This window comes from Oryctolagus cuniculus, chromosome 14 (assembly GCF_964237555.1).
Source record: "Oryctolagus cuniculus chromosome 14, mOryCun1.1, whole genome shotgun sequence".
NCBI lineage: Eukaryota > Metazoa > Chordata > Mammalia > Lagomorpha > Leporidae > Oryctolagus > Oryctolagus cuniculus.
In genome coordinates, this window is record NC_091445.1 from 46,680,213 (window position 1) to 46,695,009 (window position 14,797).

The 14,797-nt window shown below is 37.4% G+C and overlaps 1 long non-coding RNA gene across 1 annotated transcript in view; it reads left to right on the top strand.

Annotated features, from left to right (window-relative positions):
* The first annotated feature begins 2,644 nt into the window (after positions 1-2,644).
* Positions 2,645-14,797, top strand: part of LOC103349591 (uncharacterized) — a 174,339-nt gene continuing 162,186 nt past the window's right edge. Inside the window, exon 1 of the long non-coding RNA XR_007922492.2 lies at positions 2,645-3,791. This is a non-coding gene — a long non-coding RNA (uncharacterized lncRNA). The remainder of the gene's footprint in view (positions 3,792-14,797) is intronic.

Genomic DNA, 14,797 nt, shown 5'->3' on the forward strand with positions numbered 1-14,797 from the left:
GAGGGGCAGGCGCTGTGGTGCAGTGGGTAGAGCCTCTGCCTGCAGTGCAGGCATCCCATATGGGTGCTGGTTTGGGTCCTGGCTTTTCCACTTCCTATCCAGCTCTCTGCTATGGCCTCGGAAAGCAGTAGAAGACAGTCCAAATCCTTGGGCCCCTGCACCCGCGTAGGAGACCCAGAGGAAGCTCCTGGCTCCTGGCTTCGGATCAGTACAAGTCTCCCTGGGCATTGAGGCCACTGGGGAGTGAACCATCGGATGGAGGACCTCTCTCTCTCTCTCTCTGCCTCTCTAACTCTGCCTTTTAAATAAATAAATTAATTAAAAAAATAAAGTAGAGAAAAAATAGTAGAGAAACTATTGGAAGAGAAAATACCAACAAACTCAGTATTTTAAACCACAGTATTCAGTGTGCTTTTCTTATGTGTTTTTCATGTAGTTTGCAATTTTGTATGGTATCACATTAGAATGACTGCATAACAGTCAATATGAGATTGGAGCAAGGAAGGAAAGGTAGGTATGGTGGGAAGTATCATCATGCTCTTAAAACTACATATAAAATACATGAAATCTGTTCCCTTTGTATAAATAAAAAAATAAAGAGATTGTTGTATTTCAACCTCTTGAAATATACCACAGGGAGTGCAGTGGAGGATGGCCCAAGTGCTTGGGCCCTGCATCCCATGGGAGACCAGGAGGAAGCACCTGGCTCCTGGCTTCAGATCAGTGCGGTGCGCAGGCAGCAGCGTGCCGGCCGCAGCGGCCATTGGCGGGTGAACCAACGGCAAAGGAAGACCTTTCTCTCTGTCTCTCTCTCTCTCTCACTGTCCACTCTGCCTGTAAAAAAAAAAAAAAAAAAGAAATATACCAAAGACATGAATAGTACATCTGATTGAACCACACCAGAGGAATTGCTAGAAGGATTTGGACCAAGGATTTTGAAAGGTTGGATTTAGGTAGGGGTGATTTCATCAGAGTGTAAAGGATAGGGGCCCGACTCTGAACTAGGTGCTGTCAGAAAAATATTAAATTTAGGATATGTTTGTCTTGGAAATAATTTTCAAGGAAGTGAGAGGATCAAAGCAATGCTGTGTTGTCATTGGTAAAAAGGCAAATTCCCAGGAGTGGTATTGCTGGGGCATATGGTTTACCAAAAAGAAATGAAATCAGCATATGAAACAGTTATATGTACTCCCATGTGCATTGCAGCTCAATTCACAACAGCTAAGATATGGAATAAACCCAGGTGTCCATCAACTGATAACTGGATAAAGGTTATGTGGTATATATACACTATGGAATACTACTCAGCAGTAAAAAAAAAAAAAAAAAAAAAAAAAAAGGATTCAAGTGGAAACTATTACACTTAGTGAAATAAGCCAGTCCCCAAAAGACAAGTTCCATATATTTTCCCTGATCCATGGTAACTAATAGAGTACCTAAAATGTAATGTTTGGGAGTGAAATTGACTTTTTGAGATTTGATGATTGTTTACAGCCCTTGTCTTTACTGTTGAGGATCAGTATTTTTTTCTTCACCCTATTTGTTGAACTCTTTACTTAGTGTAGAATTAATCATACGTGTATGAAGTTAATTGACATAGATCTTAGTGAAGAATAGTAATGGGAAGAGGAGAGGGAGGGGGAAGAATAACAGGAGCATGGGTGGGAGGGAGGCATCAGGAAGTATTACTATGTTCCTAAATCTGTATATATGAAATAAATGAAACTGGTATACCTTAAATAAAATTAAAAAAATAAAAAATCATAATAGTATATACAAAAATGAATATTTTATGAATTTAGAAATGTTGTTCTACTAGAGAAAACCTTAAATAATTTGTTCAGGGCAAGAATGTCATCTGTTGGCAAAAATCATCATGACATATTGTGAAGGAATGAATTAGTAGCAAAAAAAGAGATTGCTAGAAATATATTGCAAAATGATGCAAGATTCTCTAGAAAGTTACTGTATTTACATTTTCAAAGTAAGATATATATATACATATATATATATATAGTGTTTTTTAAAAATTTATTTGACAGGTAGAGTTATCGGCAGTGAGAGGGAGAGACAGAGAGAGAGAGGTCTTCCTTTCACCTTTCACCCCCCAAATGGCTGCCACGGCCGGAACTGCACTGATCTGAAGCCAGGATCCAGGAGCTTCTTCCTGGTCTCCCAAGCAGGTGAAGGGCCCAAGCACTTGGGCCATCTTCTACTGCTTTCCCAGGCCACAGCAGAGAGCTGGACTGGAAGAGGAGCAGCTGGGACTAGAACCAGCACCCATATGGGATGCGGCGCTGCAGGCGAAGGATTAACCAAATGAGCCATGATGCCCACCCCTGTGTATTGTGTTTTAAGCTGCTAAATTTACAGTTATTTGGTACTCAATAATAATCATGTATTAATTTTTGATTTCTCAAAATATATTTCCATTGGAACTTCCTGAAAGAATGTGTCAATAATGTTTTCACCTAATTCATAAATAAATAAGCACTTCTGAATGCTAATATTTTAGTTCTGCATTTTTACCCAAATTAACTTATAAAATTAATAAATAGAAATAAAAGACACTTCTACAATAACTTAGAGCACGTTCCTCTATTTTGAGTATTTTGTCCAAGCTACTTTCATTGTAGTTTTGAAACAAAAAGAAGCTAAATAATAAATGATAATAAAATCATTTAAATTGTTCATGTTTCTCTTAAATGTTTAATAACTATTATATGTATTAAAACATAGTAAATAGCATTTTGAATTTGTCCTTAAATGTACATACTGAAGCACTGTATAATTTATAAAAATAAGTGCAATTGTATGCTTGATGTATATCCCTTTTGTGTGTATGGTACTTTCAGAAATGTAAACAATTGCCTTTGCTCTGCCTGTGAATGCTCAGTCCACTGGCCTTCCTGCCTCTGATTTGGCATGTTTTATTCATTTGTGACAGTCCTGTAGCATCAGTCATGCCCTGCAGCCAGCAACTCCAGCCTTTATGTGGCTCAGGACTTTCCCTGTAATTATTTCTCAAGTCATTTCCAGACTACCTCATAAAACATTTTTAATGGCACTGTATGGGAACAGATATAAATTAATTCCATTTTCAAGGGCTTTTAAAAAATGTAGCCCTGTTTTAAGGCTGCTGTTAATTTTGTTTTGCTACTTTTATCGGAGGCATAAAATGCATGTATATATATTTATTAAAGATAAGGTTTTTGATGTTGCAATCTGGGAAAAAATTGCAGTGTAAAGGTAAAGCATTTTCCTTTATTTCCTTTTTTTATTTTTTCCCTTTTTTGGTGGGGGTGTGTGTGTGTGGGAGAGGGTGGAGGGCGGGGGGATAAGCAGTCACCACTCCTTTACCAGATGCTCCAACTTTCTTGTCTGTTTTACCAGCATCTATTCCCTTAGCATTATGATTAATGGAACAGTTTCAGAATTTTAAGTGTCTTGATAACTAGCCAGTGCCTGCTCTGTGGAGGCTATGTTGAAAATAAATAACAATAAAAACAGGATGATCCAGGCTTCTGAAGTCTTCAGATAAACCATCACTGTGATATTGCTACCACCGTTGTGGAAAAGAGGACAGCATTTCACATTTCTGGCATTGTCCATGACAACAGAGCAGCAGAAAGGAGGCATGGATTTCTGGAGTAGCATTAGGATACAGGACTCCTGCTGAGCTCCCCAGTCGCTTGCTCTGCACAGCTGCCTTCTCAGTTGGGGGTTTGAAATCAGCTCTGTGAGAAGAGACTGAAATGACCATGATGTATTTTCCTCACTAGGAGTAAAAGGTAATGTTCAATTAACGCTTCAGCCTTCTGCTTTCCAACCAACTTACCCCTGCCTTTCATTTGTGTCTACGTGTGGCTTTAGATGTTCTTTTTAAAATTTATTGTCTTTGCTTTCTGTTCGTCTCATGGAATAAACCGCTTGAACTAGTCTTTGTGCTTTGACTAACTGGGGAAGGATCCTGCACTTCTCACGGCTTCAGTGAAATTAGTGAGAGCAGTGTGTTCATTCATACAGGATATTAGCAAGGTTCCTGTTCACCTTAGCTAAGCCTGCATGTACCATAGTAAAAATACTACAAACTGAAAGAATGATGTCTGTTTTAAAAATGTTTCAACAAATATAGCATCTGACTTGTTGAAAATTTATGTATTTATTTACCTGATTTGATGCTCTGTTGTAAAATTATATGTATTATGGAGTTGATTGTGAGCTCAACTTTCAGGATTATTTGGATAGCAATAAAATTATACTTAATATCAATAAAGCAATGTTTTAATCTTCTAGCCATAAAGACTCATTATCTTCATTTTCATTTGTTACAAATTGTACTTGGGTTGCAGAGATAAAAATTAATAATAAAACACAATTTTATATAATTCTTTCCTTACAAGGTTATTTGGTTTGCCTAAGATAATCTTTTTATTCTTTTGGGGAACAGTTAATTTTATAAGCCCAGAATGATCTGAAAAATAAGTACTTTATGATTTAGGAGGGAATTTCAAAAAGTTTGTGGAAAATATGTATTGTAAAAACTTTTGCATTCATTGCAAAAAATTTTGCAACAGAACAAACATCTTTAATTCTATTTTTCCTCCTTTTGACATCTCTTCACATGTACATTTCCATAGATGTGTGAGTGTGTGCTTAACTCACATTTGAGTCTCATGCATTTTTCTCTGAGACTTTCATTAACATTCTGGAAGAAAAGTTTGATGCATTTGAACTTGAATAATAGTCTTAAAAATGAAATTTAGGAATCTCAAATTTATTGGAAGCATGTCAATGAAATTTTGTTTTAATGCTTTGAGCTAAAATATCAATTACCATCATTTTTATAAGTCATTTAAAAATCTGGCTGGCAACTCATTTTACAAAAAAAATGCACTGTGTATCAGGCTTTGGATCTGTAAATGGAGACAGAAAGATAAGCAGTGTTCTCATTTTCCACATTTGGAATCTAATCCTTTAGATCAATGAACAATTTTCTGAAGCAGGATCTGATGTTAACTCCATTGCTGCTGTACAACCAATGTTGAGAGAGTAAAGTTTTGCAGAATTTATTGAAAAATTGGAATAACATTTGCCAAAGATAAAATTGGTACAAAGTAGATTAATTTTTGCTTACTCAGATGACAACTCTTTGTTGAGTTACTATTTTGTAGCAGGTGTTTTAAACAGTAAGAATGTAACAATGAATAAGAATCTGCCTTCATGGAGCTTTCATTCTAGCATGTTCTTCAAAAATAAGTGCAGCAGAAGTACTCTGGAAGTTGAAGTTGCTGATTTGCTATGATGGCAAATCATAGCCTGCTTGTTTTTCATGTAATATGATACTGGCTTAAAGGAGAAAAAGAGCTATACAAATGTTTTTAAGCACTTTCAAAGTGATCAGAAATGATTTTAAGCTACATGACAAATAGTATTCATGATTACAGTTTTTTGCACCAAAATGAATTTAACTTTAAAATTCTATTTTCCTTGAAGTTTTTGGAGTATCTTTGTAACTTGTAATAATATAGTCTTTCCAATTTCTGATTTAAGGAGAGAGTGCACAAATTACTTACATTATTCATACAATGTATTGATTTTAATCCTGGACATTCAAGAGTGATTGGTTTCTTAGCAGTAGTTTACCTGGTGCTTCCCCATGACTTGCTCATTGGTCAAACGTACAGGTTCTTAATGCTTATTGAAAATGTCAACTTGCTGTCTGTTAGTTTGGTTTGGTGGACTAGTGACACTGTCCACACAGCAGGCTCATAAGACCACAGAAACAATTTAGGAAACATTTACATTTATATGTGGCTTCATATCATCTCTTTTTTTTTCACTTTGAATACTTAATTTCCCTATATTTTAAGATTGCAGTGTCATACATTTTTCATATTTTAAGTCTTGATTCCTTTCACAGTTTTGTTGATTTCTATTTTATCTATCTACTTGTCATCTATCTATCCTCTGACTTCAATTAAGAATCTGATCCTTTTAGATCATCCTCAGAAATTTCTGGAACATTTTCTCATTACTGCCTTTGCTACAAATGCTACAGTTGAAAAACATAAGTGTTCCTGTTCTCAGACTTCTGTTCAATGAGAGCGGCCCTCTGCTTTAGTTATGGACAATGAGGCATGACTTGCTAAGAGCTCTATGTTATAAGGGCATGCTCTAAGATATTTCCTTACGTGGAAGCTGGCGTGGTACCTTCTTCCTTATTTCTCAAAGGCAGACTGGAATGCCATTGTTCCTATCTCATGACCATGAGAAGGCAAACACAAGAAATACCCAAGAGAATTTAAAAAATGTCAGTCTTGCTGTGACAAAACCACTGAACCAATATTTGGTGCCTTTCTAAAGATTATTTCTGTTAAACAAATTTTAATTGATCCATAGTATACATATTTATGGGCGCATTGTGATGTTTGATACATGTGTGGAGTCACAATTACCTGATGTCTATTGGGTCACTCTAAATGTCTAAATGTTTTTTTCTGTTATTTTCAGCTGCTGGCATTCCTAACTATTGCCACATGTATACTTGCAATGTCAATTTGTAGGAAAGTGTTGAAAGTTGATCATTATGTTAAATGAAAATTTTAACAGTGAAGGTAAAATCCAATTATTTTCTTGAAGAAACATATGGTGAGCAATTTATATGGTAAGCAAATAAAATCCAAGGAATTTCTGATATTAGACCAAGCTTTGTGACTGCCTTTAGGAGTATGTTTCTTACCATTTCTTGGTGTTCATTTTTTCACATATAAAATAAGGGATTACATTGTTTCTCAGGTCCATTGTAGACATGAATTTCCAAGTTTATGAGAACAAATTGTATTTTTAAGAAGATTTATTTATTTATTTGAAAGGCAGAATTACAGGGAGAAAGAGAGAGAGAGGGAGGGGGGAGAGAAAGAGAGAGAGAGAAAGATAGAGAGACAGAGAGAGAGAGATCTTCCTTCTATTGGTTCTCTCTCCAAATGGCTGCAACAGCTGGACCTCAGCTGGTCTGAAGCCAGAGGCTGGGAGCTTCATCCAGGTCCCCCATGTAGAAGACAGGGGCCTAGGTACTTGGTCCATCTTCTTTTGCTTTCCCAGGCCAGTAGCAGGGAGCTGGATCAGAAGTAGAGCAGCTGGGACACAAACAGTGCCCATTTGGTTTACCAGCATTGCAGGTGATGGCTTTACCTGCTATGCCACAGCACCAGTCCCCAAAATGTATTTTTAATCCATATATTCATAACACTACATGATAAATGATATAAACGATATTTTAACATTATTTTGGGTGTGAAAAATCCATTGAACGTTTTCTCTTCATGCTTAGGATCGTGTATGTTTAACATTGAAACATTAGGCTGTGAGTTAATCTTTTGATATACTGCATATTCTTTGTTCTAAAAATGTAATTCATTTGTCTATTTTCCTGGTTAAATGAGCATAAATATAATATCTGTAGGCATCTCTTTGGAGGACTTTCTCCTAACAAAACCTCTACAGCTTCAATAATTTTATGAATGTAAAATCCAGACAAAACATTTCCTTTATCATGGATATCTGTCTGACACACTAGATTGCTCAGCCTTCTTGTCATATGACTGTGCCATTGTATGCAATTACCGAAGAAGTTTTGTTGTTAGAAAGAAAAATATTTTTAGACTACTCTTAGGAGTCATTAAGCACAACAAATGAAATGCTCCTATATTGTTTAAAATAATATATGCAAATGTGAATTAAAGGCAGAATATAACATGAACAACAATAACTTCAAGGTCTGCTATATTTTTTCAACTCATCTTGCAAAAATAGGGGGCTATGCCTCCTGACCAAGTTCTAGAGCTCCAACCTAGACTTCTTTGGCCATGATAATTTTGATGTTTAATTCTGAGCTGTAATATGGTTGACATTAGAAACTGAGATGTGAAAAGAAGTCGTTACTGGAAGTAGGAAATAAGTGAAAGATGGCCACCCAGAGAGGATAGCAAATGCAGAAATTCACACAGAAATGAAAAAACAAAAAAGAATGAGTGGCATGAGTGTGCGTGCATGTGTCTGTGCACATACTTGTGTTGTAATTGGAGATGGAAAAGTGAAAACGCTGCAATATAGAGGTTCTGTCTTTCTCATGGAATGGGGAAGCTATTGCCAGATAATTACAATTATTTCTTGTTTCCCAGAATAACATTCAGTCCTTGAGTTGGAGAGTCTATTGGTACTTACAAATGAGGGATTCTTTTTTTTTTTTTTCCCCTAAAACAACGGCACATCTCCTTGTGGTAGCTGAGTACAAAACAAATAGAGATGCATTTTCTCTACATGCTGGAAGCACTCATCCCTGTTACCAAGGAAACATCCTCCCTCCTCAAGGGTCACCTTTGAAAACAACTGCAAGATTCAACATCAGATCAATAGAGAAATGCTAAGGCCTGAACTTCCTAATGTTGCTCTTATTTTAAATGTGGTTTTCAACAAACCCTGGCTAATGTGATTACTAACTGGTGGGAGCAGCAAGGCAAAATTGAATGTGGAAAGCTTCACACCCAGTAGTTTTCAAGTTCTGCTTGGGGAAGCTTGTGTTTTTTGGTGGAAAGGCTTTGAGTGTGGGAATATACAGGGTCAGCACCCTGGAAAGAACTGAGATCCAGGCTTAAAGGAGAAGCTTCATGTAAGACTTTATCTGAGTAAGAGCCTACTCACTTAAAAAAAAGTGTAGAGTGATTACTCCTACTTCATCATACTTTATCGCAATCAATGTCATTTTTAATTTTTGAGAATGCTTATTGCATATTAAAATTGTGCAGATTTTGTGTCAATGAAACACAATTTCACCTATCCATTCATTTTTTTCAAACAAAAAAAATTTAATCTGTATTATGTACCGAGTACTAATCTAAGGAAAAAAAGGAATAGAACACAATGCTTATATTTAAGGTCTGGGAGCCCTCACTTGAAGGAGAAAGAGACGTGAAAACAGAAAATGGAATCTGTTGCAGAAGAAATACAGCAAGATGCTCCTAATTCTTCCTGAGAGGTAAGGAAAGCTTTGGGAAAAGAAAAAGCCTCATCTCAGCACTGAAGAATGGGTAAGCATGGAGCAGGATAGTCCAGCCCCAGAAAGGTGTTCTAAGACAGAGACAGTAGCACACGTGAAGTTCGGAGATGTGAACAGCAAGACTTCCATGGACTAAACTTCAGGATGTATTTGGGCGTGTGACTGGATAGGAAGTCGAAAAGGAAAATGAGACTTTGAACCTGCAAGCTCTTGTATAGTATGAGAAAGCATATATTTCACTGCCATTTTACTGTTTAATTTTAAATTCAATGGAAGGTATTATTTAATACCATCATAAGTAGAGCTCTAACTACCCTGGTATTGTTCTTTTACACTTTGGCAGTCCAGTCCAGAATTACCTGTAAATACCTATGTGCTTTCATATTGCTAAAGGAATAAGAATTTTTATAATTTCCTTTTCATCTGGAGCAAATTGTGAAATATGGAAATTAACGTTCTTGTTTTTAATGTTCATAATAATATTTAATTTATAAGAACAGTACGGGAAGTGGGGGCTTAGCTTTGTGGTTAAGTCGTCTGCATTCCATATTCAGAGTACCTGGGTTCAACTCTGGGTTCTGTCCTGACTCCAGCTTCCTTCCAATACAGAGCCTGGCAGGAAGCAGTCTTGACTCAAGTAGTTAGAGTCATGCCATCCACATGGAAGGCCTGGATAGGGTTCACAGCTCCTAGTTTCAGTCCTCAGCCAAGAACTGTTATGAGTATTTGGGGAGTGAAACAGAGGATTTTTTTTTTTTACCTCTCTCTCTCTCTCTCTCTCACCCCCCCCCTTTCAGATAAATGAAATAAATAAAAGACAAACAGTGGAATTTTATTAGAGAGGTTCCCATTATCTATCTACACTGTCAAAGTTACTGTTAATTAAGTTGCCTGTATCAATCATTTCTTGAAATCACATTGCCTCATTTCTTTGCCAGAAAATTAAAATGAGACAAATACAGACAGCTCTCCTATCTGCTAGTGTTATGAGCCACAAAGAAATGCACCTTGTTCGCTCGCCATTTAAAAGGGACCAGAATGAAACAAAATGTGGAGAGAATTGATGTTTGAGAGCTAGAGCTTCTCGGCATCATCTAGGTTAGCCACCTGTTCTAGCCTGCATTTGCTGAATAAATTAGATGCTCTTGGGAAAGTGTACACAGCTGACTGGTCTGCTTGGTTACCAAGGCAACCACTTTTCTCTCTGCTCTACGCCTCTGAAAGGGTTCATAACCCATTAGTGTTCCTCTGGGCAAGAACATAAGGAAATTCCTTTCTCTCTTTTCATTCATTTTCTTTCTTTTTTCCCCCAATTTCTGGTCACGATGAGGAGATTAATAGATACTCTTACCATATGTGTTTATTTAGACCATACCTTTTCTATGTGTTTGAAAAAACTTAGATCCAAATCTTAAAGGCACACAAACGGCAGCTAAATATGGGGATGTGAATAGTAATGACAAATAGAAAATATTTTCAGTTTCAAATATTTTCAGTCATTGAAAATATTTATCAAATGGATTTTGTCTGAGACAATATATGTAAAACACACATTCTCTGAATTCAGTGCAAAAGGAAATGAATGAAAAGCTATTTTCATAAATTATTCCAGTTAATATCCTCATTAGGGATTTCTCTGTGGAGACAGTGGAACAAGCAAGGGTGATGATTTAGCAAAGGCTTTATCAGACCCATCAAAGTATAAATATAAGGGCTGTGATCATTTTCTGAATGGCCAAGTTCCAAGGAAGATGTGAGAGATGGCTGACCCCACGCAATAGTGATACCATCAGAAGTCAAGGCAGGTTTTCATCCTCAGTTGGCATTGACCTCCAGTGCTTGAGTTTTCTCCTGTTTTGTAATGCACAGCTTTTGTCTTCCCTCTCCTTTGTATGCTGTCACTTTCTATTCCAAATCTTCATGCATTGAAAAAAAAAATGAGTAGGCCTCCAAAACAGGTAAATTTTACTCTTACCTGATGCCAGGAATACTGTATGATATCCCATTTACATCTCACATCAGCTCAATGAGATAGGCATCATTTATTCCCTTTTGCTGTTGAGTTGACTGAGGCCAAAGGTAGTAGTAGAATTGGTATCTAGAGTGTATGCAATTTCTAGCTCACTTTGCAGTCAATTTTCTGGCTATGTTGGCTGTAAAGTTCTGCAACAATATCGATGAGATTTATCCTTTCTGAACATCAAAATATCAAAGAGTAAAAAAGATGAGATCTTGAAACATTGAAACTAAGCTTTAAGGAGGTTTCTTTTATTGCTTTATGTTTTTTTTTTTTCTTAAGAAAGAAAGGCTTGGTCATATGTGGTAATCCCTTTGACATTTCTTTTTATTATCTTTCACTAACAATAGAGAAACTTATTAAAATTGAACCCCAAATGGTCTTGTAATTATTTGTTGTTGTTTGCTATTGAAGAAGGACATGAAACTCACTGTTATGCATAGTAGGACTTTGGGACCTCTGTGAGAGATTAGGCTCATGTTTTGATCCTGGAAAACCATTTGTGCAATTAGATTTATACTAGTTTCTGATTTACCACTGATTTTAATTTTTATTCTGAGGTTTCAAAGGCGAACTTGATATTTTTAAATTACATGTTCTTTGTAGACATGAGAACATTTTAAGATATGGCCACACCATGAACAGGCAGTTTTTACAAAAGTGCATTTCCCAGTGTTCAATTAAGTAGTACAAATATTTCATTTGATATGAAGGCAAAAGGACCCTGTTTCTTTGATAAGTTCGTTGTGATTGATCTCTACTCTGATTAACGATTAACACTGCACTAGATAATCATAAATATGCAGGAAGAGTATAAAGACAATATTCTCCTGAAGCACAAGGATTCGGCAAAAGAAAATGCACATTTCTGTTTGCTACAGCAAGATGAATTTCCTTTTTCACTCTTATTTCCAGCATCAGTTTAATGTCTGAAAGTTACTGAAAAGAATATGGCAATTATCTGCAATCTGAGAAAGAATGTTATCTGAAGGCATTCTATTTGCATTTTTAGAAACACCTTAATTTTGATGTATTTGCTTCTGCCATTTTCTTCCACAGCTATCTAGATTAAAATATGATGTTCATTCACTAATTCATTAAATGTATTTTCAGCAAACCTGCATGGTGTCCCTCATGCTAGTACTCTACCAAGTGCTGAGCAGTTGGATATGAACACAAAGTTCCTCTGCTCCATGAACTCAGCTTCATGGGCGAGAGCAACAAGGGAATTGGTAGTCTGAGTAGGTCAGGTTCAGTCACAAAATCTAATGAACTTTGTACTTACAGTCCTCTAGGAGTGTTTTCACATGGAGGTGTTCTTCCAGTACCCATTCCCACTCAGCCTGATTCTCAGTACCTTGTCAGGATCTGCTGACAGTTGTCCCTGCCACTTGTTCTTCTCTTTTCTCTCACTGAATGTATCCTCCTACTTATAACTGAGTTATCTCTATTCTGATTTTCCTTTCTACCTGTGTTACATCGGTCAAATTGAACAATGATCATTCCCTGGCTGATTTCCTTTAGCTATGGTTCTATGACTGCTAGTCTCATGAGGATCAGCCTGTTTATTCCAACAATGCATTTTGATTTCCTACCTGCTGGAAATCAAACTGATAAATGTTCACTGAAAACACACCCATCCTCACTTGAATGTCACCCTTCACTGGTGTCTGTCCATGGTTTTCAAGTGTTTCTGTAACATTTACAGTCAAGTTGCATACTGTATAGAAGAGCCACTCAGGGCCAGTGCTGTGGCACAGCAGGTTAACGCCCTGGCCTGAAGCGCTGGCATCCCATATGGACACTGGTTTGAGACCCGGCTACTCCACTTCTAATCTAGCTCTCTGCTATGGCCTGGGAAAGCAGTAGAAGATGGCCCAAGTCCTTCGGCCCCTGTACCCAGATGGGAGATCTGGAAGAAGCTCCTGGCTCCTAGCTTCGGATCGGCACAGCTCCGGCCGTTGAACCAGCACATGGAAGCTCTCTCTCTCTCTCTCTCTCTCTCTCTCTCTCTCCCTCTCATCTCTCTTTGTAACCCTGACTTTCAAATAAATAAATAAATCTTAAAAAAAGAAGAGCAACACCAAGCAGAAGAGCAGCTACCTTTTAGTCATGAATGCCAGAAGGCATCTTCCACCATGAGAAGCCAACATATTCCTGGAGTCAGATACGCTTTTTAAAAAAGACTTGTATTTTGTTTATTTGAAAGGCAGAGTTACAGAGAGAGGAGAGGAAACAGATCTTCCACCAACTGGTTCACTCCCCGAATGACCACAATGGCTGTGGCTGGGACAAGCCAAAGCCAGGAGCCAGGAGCTCCTTCCAGGCTTTCTGTGTAGGTACAGGGTCCCAAGCATTTGGGCCTTCTTCTGACACTTTCCCAGGCACATTAGCAGGGAGCAGGGAGATGGATCGTAACTGGAACAGCCGGGTCTCCAACCAGTGCCTATATGGGATGCTAGTGTCATAAATGGAGGCTTAGCTTACTATGCCAAAATGCCAATCCCTTGTTGTTGTTTCAAGCATGAATTTTGAGCATTTTTATTTTTGTACAAAAGAGGTAATATTGAACTTATTGACCTGCAACTTGTTTTGTTCCTACATAATTTGGTGACTTTTCATATGTTCAGAGAAATTACATGATGGATTCTTGTCAATACAAATGAAACTCCAGAAAGAAAGTGCCCAGGACTATTCTTGGGGAGGTCATAAGCAGCCACTTACGAGGGCACTGCCATTATGAACTCAGCTTTCATTGTCTTTTGCCTCTGGTGGTTGTTGTACTATTTCATAAATTCTAAAGGAAAAAAAATGGGCTCTAGCTTGAGTCACATGCCTCTGTACTTGATACAAGCAACTGTGCCAAAGAACTCAGTGAAATTGACCACTGGGAGAGTTATTGCAATGTTCCAGCCATCCCTGCTTGTGTTCTGCATTACATTTGTCTTTTCTTTGAAAGGATTCAATTTCTGAATAAAACTAACTCACTGTTACTGTCTCTTAATTTATTGTTTCAAGTTTGACCTTTTAATGTTCCCTATCCTAAAACTTATTTCTCTTTAACCTGTCCTGACCACAAATTCAACTTCTCCTGTTTATGTCCTTCTCTTCCTTTTTGCTAACAAGTAAAATTATTTTATTGTGAACTTCTATAAGGATTCACTCATCTTGATTTTTATTGAAATGATTCTTGTCTTCTACTTGGTAATGTGACTTCAGGGTTCCCATATAACAACTCATAGAGTTGTCTCCTGTGTAGAAAAATCCTAGTTAATTTTCCAGATACTATGGAGTTGATACTTATGAAGCCAAATCTTTTTTTTAAAGATTTATTTATTTATTTGAAAGTCAGAGTTACAGAGAGAGGGAGAGATAGAGAGATTCTCCATCCACTGATTCATGCCCCAGATGGCTGCACTGGCCAGGGCTAGGCCAGGAGCTTCAACCAGGTCTCCAGGATGGGTGGCAGGGACCAGGAACTTGGTCATTTTCTTTTCCCATCAGGGAGCTTATCCGGGAGCTGAATCAGAAGTGGATCAGCTGGGACATGAACTGGAGCCCACATAGTATGTCAACATTGCAGGTGAAGACTTTACCAGCCCCAGAAGCTGAATCTTGAGAGTAAAGTGTATGAATAGAAAAGAACAAACATGTGGAAGCAGAATACTGTCAGAGGATTTTAGGAGTACAGTGTACATGTGTTGTAATGATGACTGGCCCTG